Source organism: Microplitis mediator, chromosome 2 (assembly GCF_029852145.1).
Source record: "Microplitis mediator isolate UGA2020A chromosome 2, iyMicMedi2.1, whole genome shotgun sequence".
Lineage (NCBI taxonomy): Eukaryota > Metazoa > Arthropoda > Insecta > Hymenoptera > Braconidae > Microplitis > Microplitis mediator.
Window position 1 is genome coordinate 22,482,983 of NC_079970.1, and position 11,725 is coordinate 22,494,707.

The window sequence follows — 11,725 nt, forward strand, 5'->3', positions numbered from 1 at the left end:
TCGAGCGTCGATGCTCAGTTTGATTCGGGGGCTTGATGATGAGGTACCTGATGGTCCTCAGTATTTTTAGTATTTTATTGCGATTATTAATTAAATTAATTGTCTTATTATAGTTTTATAGTAAAAGAAAATTATAAGAGTTTGTGTTCAGTGAATTTAAACGAAAGTAGCAGGCATTTGGCAATTTTTTTATTTTTAAATAAAAATATTTCATTCTGATGGAATGAAATTTTTAAAAATGCTTATGAAAATTTTTTAAACATATTTTTGAATGGTATAATGTTTTTTTTTGTGAAAACAAAAAATTGTCGGACGCCTGCTATTCTCACAAATTTTTTGGGAGAAACAAAATGGCGGACTTTTAAAAAAATTTGGAGATATCTCATTGGACGAGAATTGAGAACACTCTAGAATTTCGGCTGTGAACTAAGACATTAAATATCACAGTGTAGACATTAATCAACTTAATAGAATATTTGAAAAAAAATTTTATTAGTGTTCTAGAGGTTCAGATTTAAAATGTCGAGCGAAAATCAAGTATACGGGAGTGAGTAAAGTTGTGTTTTAGTGAAGTGAATTTTTTTTTTTGTGGTAAAATTAGTGTTGTCGAGTTAAAAAAAAAAAAAGTAAAGTGATTCGAATGTTTGTGTTCAGTGAAATTTTTAGTGATGAGTAAAAGTGCGATGATAGTAAAGTTAGCGGACATCTGACGATTTTTAAAACTTTGAAATAGTAAATTAAAATGTTTATAAAATAAAAATAAAAAAATGCATGTTTAGAAAATTCAAAATTCACTGTACGCTTTTTTTTTAATTTCATTGTTTTAATTATTCAATTTTTTTATATGTCCTAAAAAAATTGTCATATGTCTGCTAAATTTACTCATAAAAGTTCGTCCGCTAATAAATTTTTTTAAAATTTGTGTTTAAGTGAAGGTTATAAAATTAAAAAAAGTAATTCAGTGAAGTGGTTTTAGTGTTTGTGTCAGTGAATTTTTCAGTTTTTTTAGTGGTGATAAATAAAAGTGGACTTGAATTTTTTCAAAAGCTTTGGAGATTCTTGGGTCGAGATCATTGAGCCGGACTTAGAATGTTCTACCACTGGGTAAATATAAATTAAAATAATATGATATTTTTATAGATCTGTTTTTACTGTCATTGTAAATGAGATTAAAAATAATTTTTTATATTCTAAGCTCATTATTTTTTTTTAAATTTCAGAAATTGTCAGCAAGGACATTGTCGGCCTTCAGTACATTTCTCGGTGTGGTGAGTGAATAAAAAACATCATTACATATTTTTTAATTATAAGTTCAACTTTTTATTGAAATACAACTAAATATATAATTAATTATTTACAATTTTAAACTAAAAAATTGAGTTAAGCCGTTCGAAACTCAGCGGTCTTTCCTTTGCGCCTGTGCACTTTGACCCAGACTATTTTTAGTCAAATAACAACTGAAACGTTTTATCTAAAACACAAAAATACCCTGTTATTAAAAAACAGTATTAGTCTATAATATTTAAAAAAATATGAATAAATTTAATAAAAAATTCAACGCCATCGCGAAATTTGTCGCGTCACATTAAACCCCCATTTGATTCACATCTCAGCGTGTGGGATTTTCCGATAGTCTGCCATAGTTGCATCAGTTGCACTTGGACTCGCAAAAATTTATCTGAGTGTTACTTAAATTAAAATTAAAAAAAATGATTGCGTTGATGAACGGAATCAGAAGTGGGCGGCAGGTGCTTCGTAATGCTGGACAAGTTAGAACAGTAATGGTAGGAATGCCAAGAAATCCCGTTCCCTGGAGCGTAAGTATATTTTTTTATTTTATTGTGCAATCTTATGTAATAATTTATTGCTGCTAATTTTTCTTTGCATGCAATTTTAATAATTTTGATAATTTCTCTCCAAAAAAAATAGACTTTTGTCTCAAATGATCTTCTAATTGTTCAAAAATTCTGAAAAATAATTTTAGTTGTCATTTTATAAAACAATTTTATCACTTAGAAATTTATTTAATTCATAAATTAATTAATTGTTTAAAATATTAAATAATTAAATAATAAATTACTTACAGTAATTTTTTTTGTAAGTCCGGTAATGATCCTGAAGTCAGCAATTAGTAATTTTCAGATTTTTTTCAACAAATAAATAACAAAAACAAAAAAAAAAATATGCACTTGTGGAGAATTTAAAAAACTACAGGTGCAATTTTTTCAATTATTTTTTTAAAAATATATTATTGTTTAAAAAAAAATCCAAAAATTAATAGACGCCGGCTGATTTCAGTATCATGTCTGGTATTGATTTTAAAACATGATATAGATAAAAATGAACCAACTCCACCTACAAAAAAAAAATTAAAATTATTTAGTCGAATCAAATATTATTAATCTGGAATTTTGATAATTAATATTTTAATTACTATGGTGATTTAGAATTAATCAATAATTTATTTTATAGGAACGAGTAATCCACGGAATAGTAATCGCCTGCTCAATACTGGCTATCCCAGCCTACATCGCAACAAACATAAAAAACTACCGCGGAAATCCGGAATAAGTTACACTATTTTTATTATTATCATTATTAATAATCATGTAAAGAAAATTAGTAAAAGTTTTCAGTATTGAATTTAAATTAGATAATAAACTAATTTATCTGATAAAGTTTATCTTTATTAATGATTTTTTTAAATTACGGCTCTGGAATACTTCTAACGTTACTTGATTTAATACTTATTTACAAAGTTTCTGATTTAATTTTATCGAAATATTTTAATTCCATAACTTTTATAACCAGATAAATTTTAATTTAAAATTTACGGGCGTTTATTAAAAGTTTTATAGATAATTTGCGAGTAAAAAAAATATAAAATAAAAGTTAAGTATATTAGTGGAGAAAAACTTCACATAAGTGCACTTTAACTTCGAAAATTAAATATATATATATAGAAGAATGAAGTAGGATTTCTCGACAAGACTGAGTATGGTCGGAGTTAGTTATTATTATTATTTAGAAATACGCGATTTAATTAATAGAATTTTAATTTTAATTTATGGTAAATTTGAAAAAAAAAATGTAGCAGACATCAGACAAATTTAAAATTATAAATAGGTAAATAGAGTAAATAATTTAAAAAATGATATTTATTAAAAATGCACTTATTAATTTTTAAATTTTTTAAATAATACTGAAGCTAGCAGACGTCTAATAATTTTTTCTTTTTTTTTAGACGATAAACCAGACGAAAAAAAATATTTGTGCATATTTTTAGTTTTTCTTTTCTTCAAATTTAATTGTTCAAAAAAAAATCCAAAAATTTTGAATTGTCTGCTAGCTTCAGGATCATATTTTGTAAATGCTCATTTTTTAAAATTTTATTTTATCAATTATTTACTCTATTAATTAATAATTAAATTTGTCTGATGTCTGCTACATTTACACTCAATGATACTGAAGTTAGCCGGCGTCTAATAATTTTTTGATTTTTTTTTAAATAATAAACTATAAAAAAAAAATCTTTGAAAAAATTGCACCTGTAGTTTTTTTAATTTTCTACACACGCATTTTTTTAGTTTTCGTTTTTTTGTAATTGATTTGCTGACAAAAAAATCTGAAAATTACTAATTGTCTGCTAACTTACACTCATATAATCTTGAAATTAGCAGACAATTAACAATTTACGAATTTTTTTTTAACAAATTAATTAAAAAAAAAAAAAAAAAAAACTAAAAACATGCACATGTAGAAAATTTAAAAAACTACAGGTGCATTTTTCTGAAATATTTTTTTTTTAATTTATGGTATAAAAAAAAATTCAAAAATTCATAGACGTCAGATAACTTTAGTATCATAAAATAAAAAATATAAAAGCTCTAATTATTGACATGGAATTAAATCTCTGAAATTTTGCTACTTTCTGAGACGTCATGAAATAAAATTTTTTTTTATGTTTTGTATAGTAGATAAAATTCTAAGTGCGTTCACTTGTGATTAGACTTCAATATTTTTAAAGATTATATAAAATTATTTACAATTTTTAAAGATATTGGAGGAATTCAAATGAAAAATTAAAAAATGTCCTGTCAAAATTGAGTTCTTGAGCTTATTAGCAACAGAAATTACCTTTTATTTATTTATTTTAAACTCTTGCAAGATTCACGTCAACAGTAAACTCCATTTTCACTTTCTCTGATTTAATTATCGTTTAGTATTTCGGTAAAATAACAACAGTGGCGCTTTTGTTGGTTGATTTTTATTCAGCTTCAAGGACACACACAACCAAGTCCAGACACTTGTGTGTGTGGTTTAGAAAATTAACTCATATTCATATTGAGTTGAGATTGAAACAAATTTTCATCAAATCTTGCGGAAGTATTTTATAAAAAATTAAAGATGTTCATCGCATCCAAGATCTTGACTCGTACCTCGATGGTAAATCGTCAATTTGTAAGAAATAACGACGCTGTCAAATGTGGAAAGCCTCGTAATCTTGTTCCTTGGGCTGTAAGTATTTTTTTGAGGTTATATGTAATATTCATTACATTTATTATTTAATTAATTTATAATTTAATTATTTTATTTTTTAATCATCACATTTTTTTTTACAAACCCTAACTACATAAATTTTTTACTAACTTATTTTTTTTCATTGATATATATTATAAATTCTCTTACGTAATTTTTAAATAAAATGATCATGACTGAATGTAGCAGACATCAGAAAAACGAAAAATCATAAATAAATAGAGTAAATAATTAAAAAAAATAAATTTATAAAAAATGCACTTATTAATTTCAAAATTTTTTAAATGCGCATATTTTTAAAATTTCATTTTATTAATTATTTACTCTATTTATTAATAATTTTAAATTTGTCTGCTCTGCTACATTCACACTCATAAATTATCGACAAAAAAAAATTCATTAGAAATTTGGTTGTAAAAATTTTCAATCAACTTGAAAAATAAATCATCAATAATTGTTGAGTAATTTTTTTATTAGTTCATTAAATTTCTTTTTTTTTTGGAGTAAAAAAAGTCGATCTAAAAATAAATCATTTATTTTTATCTCCAGATTACGTCCCAATTTTTATTTTCCCTGAGTAAAAACTTTAAATTTAACAATCTCAATTATAAACTTATATATTTAGTTATTAAGTCAGACTTTGAAAAAAAATAAGTTAATTGATTTAATTAAAAATGATTGACTAATAATGCATTTGATTATTAATTTAATTTTTAAAATATTACAGGAACGAGTTGCTCACGGAATCGTTATGGCATGCGGATTATTAGCAATTCCAGCCTACATCGCAACAAACATTAAACACTACCGTGGCGATCCTGAATAAAATACGCAGCTTACATCTATCATTCCAATTTAAAATATATTTATAATGTTAATTTAAAGAGGTAGTGTTGTTTACATCAGTTTACTGGTTTACTTTAAACAATATGTAATTAAATTACCAAATAAAATTGATACAAAATCTACTTCCTTTATTTTAATTACTCTAATCTAGTATTTGTCTATCTATCTATCGATCTATATAAATAACTAACTATTGAAAAAACAGTAATTGAAATTTCCATTCCGATTTAAGTTTATTTTTTAAATTATTGTCGAAGTTTTAAGATAACTTGTCATTTAAATTTTGAAGTAGACAGTAATTACTCACAACACGCGCAATTAAAATTAAAATTGTGATGTTTAAAAAAAAATTTATATGAATAAGTGCTTAATATTTTTCATAGATCAATTATTGGATATTAGTTCTCGCCTAATTGTTGTAGCAATCAAATTGTCACTTATGTTGATGATAAAAAATAATGACACTGAAGTTAGCAGACAATTAAAAATTTTTGGATTTTTTTTTGAACAATTAAATTTGAAGAAAAAAAAAAACTAAAAATATGCACATGTAGAAAATTTGAAAGACTACAAGTGCATTTTTTTTTTTCATGATTTATCGTTTTTTAAAAAATCAAAAAATTATTAAACGTCGACTAATTTCAGTATCATGAAAAATAAACTTGTATCGGGATTTGGCATAACTTTTTATTTTGTTCTTCTTCACGGAAAAAAAATCGGTGCACCAGCAAGATGCAGTCCTGTGGGAGAAACAAGACAAAATCCTGGTGCAGCAACAGGATTTTCATGTTACAGCAGCAGGACAAAATCCTGTTGTAGCAACGGGACTTTTACTGAGGAATCAATAGGATAAGGAATAAGATTTTTCATATATAAATTTTTTTTGTCAGTATGGGAAAGTTTCAAATTTTGAAAAAAAATTCAAATTCTGTATGTATCCTGTTGCTGTAACATGAAAATCGTATTGCTGCAACAGGACTTTGTCCTGTTACTGCCCCAATTTTTTTGTTGTTGTGAAGCCAAGATCAATAATTAAGATAATATAAGTTCATATTTATTTTTTTAAAATGGTATAAAGAATATTGTATTTTATGTGACAATAAATGGCCTGAACGTTTTCGATAGTGAATAAAACGACTTGATAATATATACTTTGAATGGATAAAAGAGCTAGTGAACTAGGAAAAGAGAGGGTAAAAACGATGTCAGGGAGTTTACGTTTAGAAACTTAATAATATATGTGTGGAGTCTATACATATATAGATACAATGGAATATATGTAGGATATAAGAAGCAAGTGCCGATTTCATTGGCTCGGTTATTTAGTTTTATGGATGTAGTAGGATTCATGGCAGCTTTTAAGTCGAAAGATCGCAAAGCCAAGAAGTTGCCGACTTGATTAAGTTTGCGATGTGAGATTGAACGCACCCTGCCAACTCACCTATATCTACTAGCTACCCTTATTCAACGGAAAATGCCTCTCACGAGATACGATCAAAATTACTTTCTCCGCGTATATTGTATTTTAAAAATGAATATTATTTTTTTCCTGCCCTTATACTCATCGACTTTTTTAAATTACATATCAATACACTATTTACTTGTAATAACATATATTTTTATGGTTAACATAAAAACTGATCGATACTTTTTAATCATTTTTTTTTAAACACTTTTATATTTTTTTCTTACATTTTATTTTTATCACCGAGGGTTTAAAAAAATACTAGTCATTAAATTTAATTTACAAAGAAATACGGGTATATATTTAGTAAATATTTTTTATCTAATTTAAAAATTTTTTTTTCGTATTTATAAACTATGATAATTATATCAATATCATAAATATAATAACCCGTAATTAAATTTTTTTTGAAAGCATAAAAGCTCAAAAATATCTATTGTTACTTTTAAAGCTGCTTAACGTACAACAGAAAAATTTATCAATAACAAAATTATATATTTTCCATTCATTCATTGAGAGTCATATTAAAAAAAATAAAAATCTAAAAGCACATTTTCGTTTTGGAATTAATTCTGTCTCCAATTGTAACACTGTAAAAAATCAAGAGTGAATCTGGATTTAATTTCAATTCGAATTCACTCCGTCGCTCGGAGTTCCGGAGTTTAAAAAAAAATCACTCCGCATGCGGAGTGAATTGGGAGTTTTTCTAGCAGAGTGATTTTGGAGTGACGCGGATTTTATTTCACTCCCAATTTACTCCGGAGTTTTAACATTTGAATGAATTTATTTTAATTTATATTAAACTGTTAAACAGTATGTGCATGTGTGAGTATGTGCGTATGAGTGTTTTTACTTCGATTTTATTTAGTGGACTTATTTTTTATTAATAACATTTTCAAAACTCCTCTACGGAGTGAATTTCACTTTGAAGGGATTAAATTAATAAAAAATTATTCACTCCGCATTCACTCCGGATTTAATCCGCACTCACTCCGCGAATTTTTTACAGTGTACTCAAGAATTTTATTAAAAATTAAAAACCTTTTACCTGAAGACACTCGGTCTATTTTTCACAAATAAATAAAGTATACTTTTTATAATTTCCCTTAGGAATTAAAAATTAACATAACATAAATATCAGAAGTACGTATTTATTAATAAAGTGGTATAATTTTTAGTCTTACAGTTATTTTAAACTGAAAAGTCGCATTGTATAGCATTGAGAGTCGAAGAGAAATCAATAACGTTAATGACTAAAGGGATTTGAAAGCGTGCCGTATCTCCGTCTCAACGTCTATTATTTTGAATCATGAATACCCGTGACTAAAGGTTCGTTGCTTACTGCAACTATAACACGGAGGGTATTATCTCGAGCCGGGTAAATTAATGTATTGATTAATGGTTTTAAAAAAAAACAACCTATTAATATTCATATTCAAAAATGTTGATCTCCTGCTTTTCATTTCTGTCCTATAAAATTTTATTTTTAAATTCAAAATCTCTAATGAAATTTTTTAAAAGCTTAGCGGGTTTTTCGTTTTTTTTCTACTGGTATCCTTGAGGAAACGAGTACCAGCTCAAGACAATGATTCCCAGTGACGTTTAATCGATAAACAGCTTTTCTTCGTCTCTTGAAACTGTTGAGCTGATGAGTTGAGTAAATTCATCATTTATAATATAACAGCTTGTCTGGAGCATTTAATAGTTAATTTAAAAAAATCGTTTTATGATCACGTCAATGTATATAAATATATATAGACGAAGTTTCTCGTTGGCTTATTTTTATCTGTTATCGACAATCGTGGACACGTGGAAATCGTTAAACGACAGAAGTCGAGATAGAAAAAAATAGCGGAAGAAAATATTGTGAAAAAAGTTAAATATCTCGTTGACTTTTATATATATGTATGTATGTTATGTTGCTCTAGATATGTACTATTCAAGAAAGTACAGATACATTTGTGATCGTAAACTGACCGTGAAATAACGTATCTCGTATCGTCAAGTAAACTTAGTTATAGATGTACAGTAGTATAGGTATAGATGGGTATGAATTGTTGCCGTTTATTCTATTGTATAACTCGAGTATATATATATTTTTTTTTATCTTTTATTGTTATTATTTTCGTACATTTTATTTTACGACAGTTTTACTATTTTTTGGTATTGCCACCGTCTCGGTTTTCGAGGCATTTTTTAAGAAAGTTGTATTGTTAGAAGTACCACTTTATGACCACTTATCATCTATTTTCTTGTTTTTATCTTTTACTTTTTTTTTTTAAATCACAAATAATTTAAAAAGTTTTTTTGGTTTTATAAAACTATTAAGTTATAAATTGGGGCAATTATTTTACAAGTTTTATCAGTATAACTAAAACTAAGTCATTAAAATTTATGTAAAACTTTGAATAAATATGAATTTTTAAATCCTAAAAGATCTTCTTACACTTGAAAAATAAAAGTTTTTATTAAATAAATTTTAAAAAAATCTATTTTCGCTCATTAAAACAAAAGTTTTTATCAAAATATTTTTCTCAGGCCTTAGAATGAAAATCTTATCATTATTTTTTCAGTCATTAATAAGCTGATAATTTAACAAGGTAACCCGTATCCGACACTTTAAAATGATTTTAATTATACAACAGATATGGTTTAATGAATGGATTTTCTCAAGTTAATTGCTCATAATTGCCAACTCATTTAGCCTCTTTTTACTCATTTTCCACTCCCTTTAAATGGGAGCGCGGGTCGTTCGGAGACTAGCCAAGTAGGAGAAGAAAGGCGCATGATACTGATAAGTTTGTAGGCGATGATAAACCAACGTTGACGCTTTTCATTTCCTTTTATTCTAATCTACCTTGCCACCACTTCCCCAGTTTTCGCGTCCCAGTCGCTAGGGGATAACCGGTGAACTAACTCGCCCTGATAGGATTCATACTTTTCATGCTACACGCTCTCACTGAGTAGACTTCTATTCAAGTGATATGAACTTTCATTGCTACTTCAACCCACTACCCTCTTTACTTCATTATATCTCTATCTTTATATGTATATATATATAATAGTACTTTATACCTGTACAAATGTAGTGTCTGTGAACTGTGAAGTACACAGTGCCGTGTTTTACGCGGTGGAAATGAACCATAGGCGGAGAATTACCAGAGACATGTACGACGAACACAGGAGGACATTAACTCGACATGTTTCTCGTCACGTTCGCTTTTATCCTCATCTATGTATATATATATTTTTATATAAAATATATATATAAAAGCTTTTATGATATGGTTGTAGCGAGCATACCCGAAAGTTTTCTCTCTTTTTTTACACGTGTTTTCATTTCCGTGTTTTGAATTTTTTAGAGGCTGTAATTACTTTAATTGTTTACTGAAAATTTTCATTGAGATGCTTTTGCTGCTCGTAGTATTTTATGTGAGAGCGTATGAAATTGATTAAAAATTTTATAGGAATTGAGAGAAGGTGTCTCGAGAGTTTAATTATTGAACGGATCTCTTTTCACGTCATTACAGAATTGATTAAATTCAGTATCATCTCCTTTACTTGAATGGAAACGTGTCGAACAGGAAGATTGACTGGTGAATATAAAAATAAAATTAACAAATAGATAAACTCTACTATTTTTAGTGCTCGTAATAGAACACTTGTAAGATATCTCGGATTCCCTTCGTTCATTTTGAAAAAAGTTTAATATTTATTTAATTGTTGGAAATTTTTTTTTGATTAAAGCTACATGTTGGGTATTAAATTAAGCCTGCAATCGATATATTTTTATCAAATTTTTCATGATACATTTGTAATAATTTGAATAATTAAAACGTCTGATGACAGTTCAAAACTGTCTCCAATTTTAAAGCTCAAAAAAAAAAAATTGTCCGTTCAAATTTTAAATAAAAATAATTTAGGGTGAGTATTTTGGTTTTCATCAATAATTCCATTCATAAAATGATGTTACGTTAACTATACCCGTATGAAAAAGCAATATATGAGCTTCAGTATAATTCAAAATATATGATAAATTATATGGAATTATAAGAAGTCATATATGGAGCCATATACAAAATTTTGCAACATGTATATCGGTATTATATTTTTTTTACATACAAACTTATAAATGTTGCTTATATTATTTTATACTATACTTTAAGTTATATGATAAGATATATGATTTAATTATATGACTGACATATAATATTTATACATGTAAATCTATAATTATATAAATATATGTTCACGTATATTTGTATAAATGTATGTAAATATATATTTATATAGATATATGTTTATATATATTTGCACAAATATAAAACTAGAGATTTCAAGCTATAAAATGCTTTTTTTTAAATCTCGATACGATTATTTTTCATGAAGTTACAGTCTTTCCAAAATCACTCAAAAATTTCGAAAATTTTTTTGTTCCTTTAATTTTTGGTATGAGTGTATTTTTAAATTATTTATGTATAATAATATCGAAATTATTATAAATTAAAGTTATAAGTTTATATATAAAACGAGAATATAATTTGAGATGTAATATCATATGTATACAATTACATATATTATAAATTATATGGATTATAATAATAATAAACTTATAAATTATTATATATGATAAATCATATATTAATCAATATTAATAATTTTGCCGCCATATATTTTCAGTTATATTTACCATATATTTTTCTATATATTATTGACAGTATATGGTTTTTTCATACGGGTAAATCCAAGAGTTGACAGCAGATTTTACAAAAATTTTTCTCTGTTATTAAAAAATTAATGTGACATTATTTTTTCATACCACGATCTCGGTAAATTCCGATTAAAAATGTCAGCTAAAATTTTCTGTTACTTTAT

The 11,725-nt window shown here is 26.1% G+C and overlaps 2 long non-coding RNA genes across 2 annotated transcripts; one reads left to right on the forward strand and one right to left on the reverse strand.

The window, feature by feature from the left end:
- Window positions 1–1,672: 1,672 nt before the first annotated feature.
- LOC130678612 (uncharacterized) lies at window positions 1,673–2,678 on the forward strand. Its single transcript, XR_008991848.1, has 2 exons — window positions 1,673–1,817; window positions 2,473–2,678. It is a non-coding gene; the product is annotated as an uncharacterized LOC130678612 (long non-coding RNA).
- Window positions 1,812–4,510, reverse strand: LOC130678613 (uncharacterized). The gene is made up of 3 exons (XR_008991849.1): window positions 4,138–4,510; window positions 2,085–2,355; window positions 1,812–1,967 (listed from the first exon to the last, which is right to left on the reverse strand). It is a non-coding gene; the product is annotated as an uncharacterized LOC130678613 (long non-coding RNA).
- Between the last annotated feature and the right edge of the window lie 7,215 nt (window positions 4,511–11,725).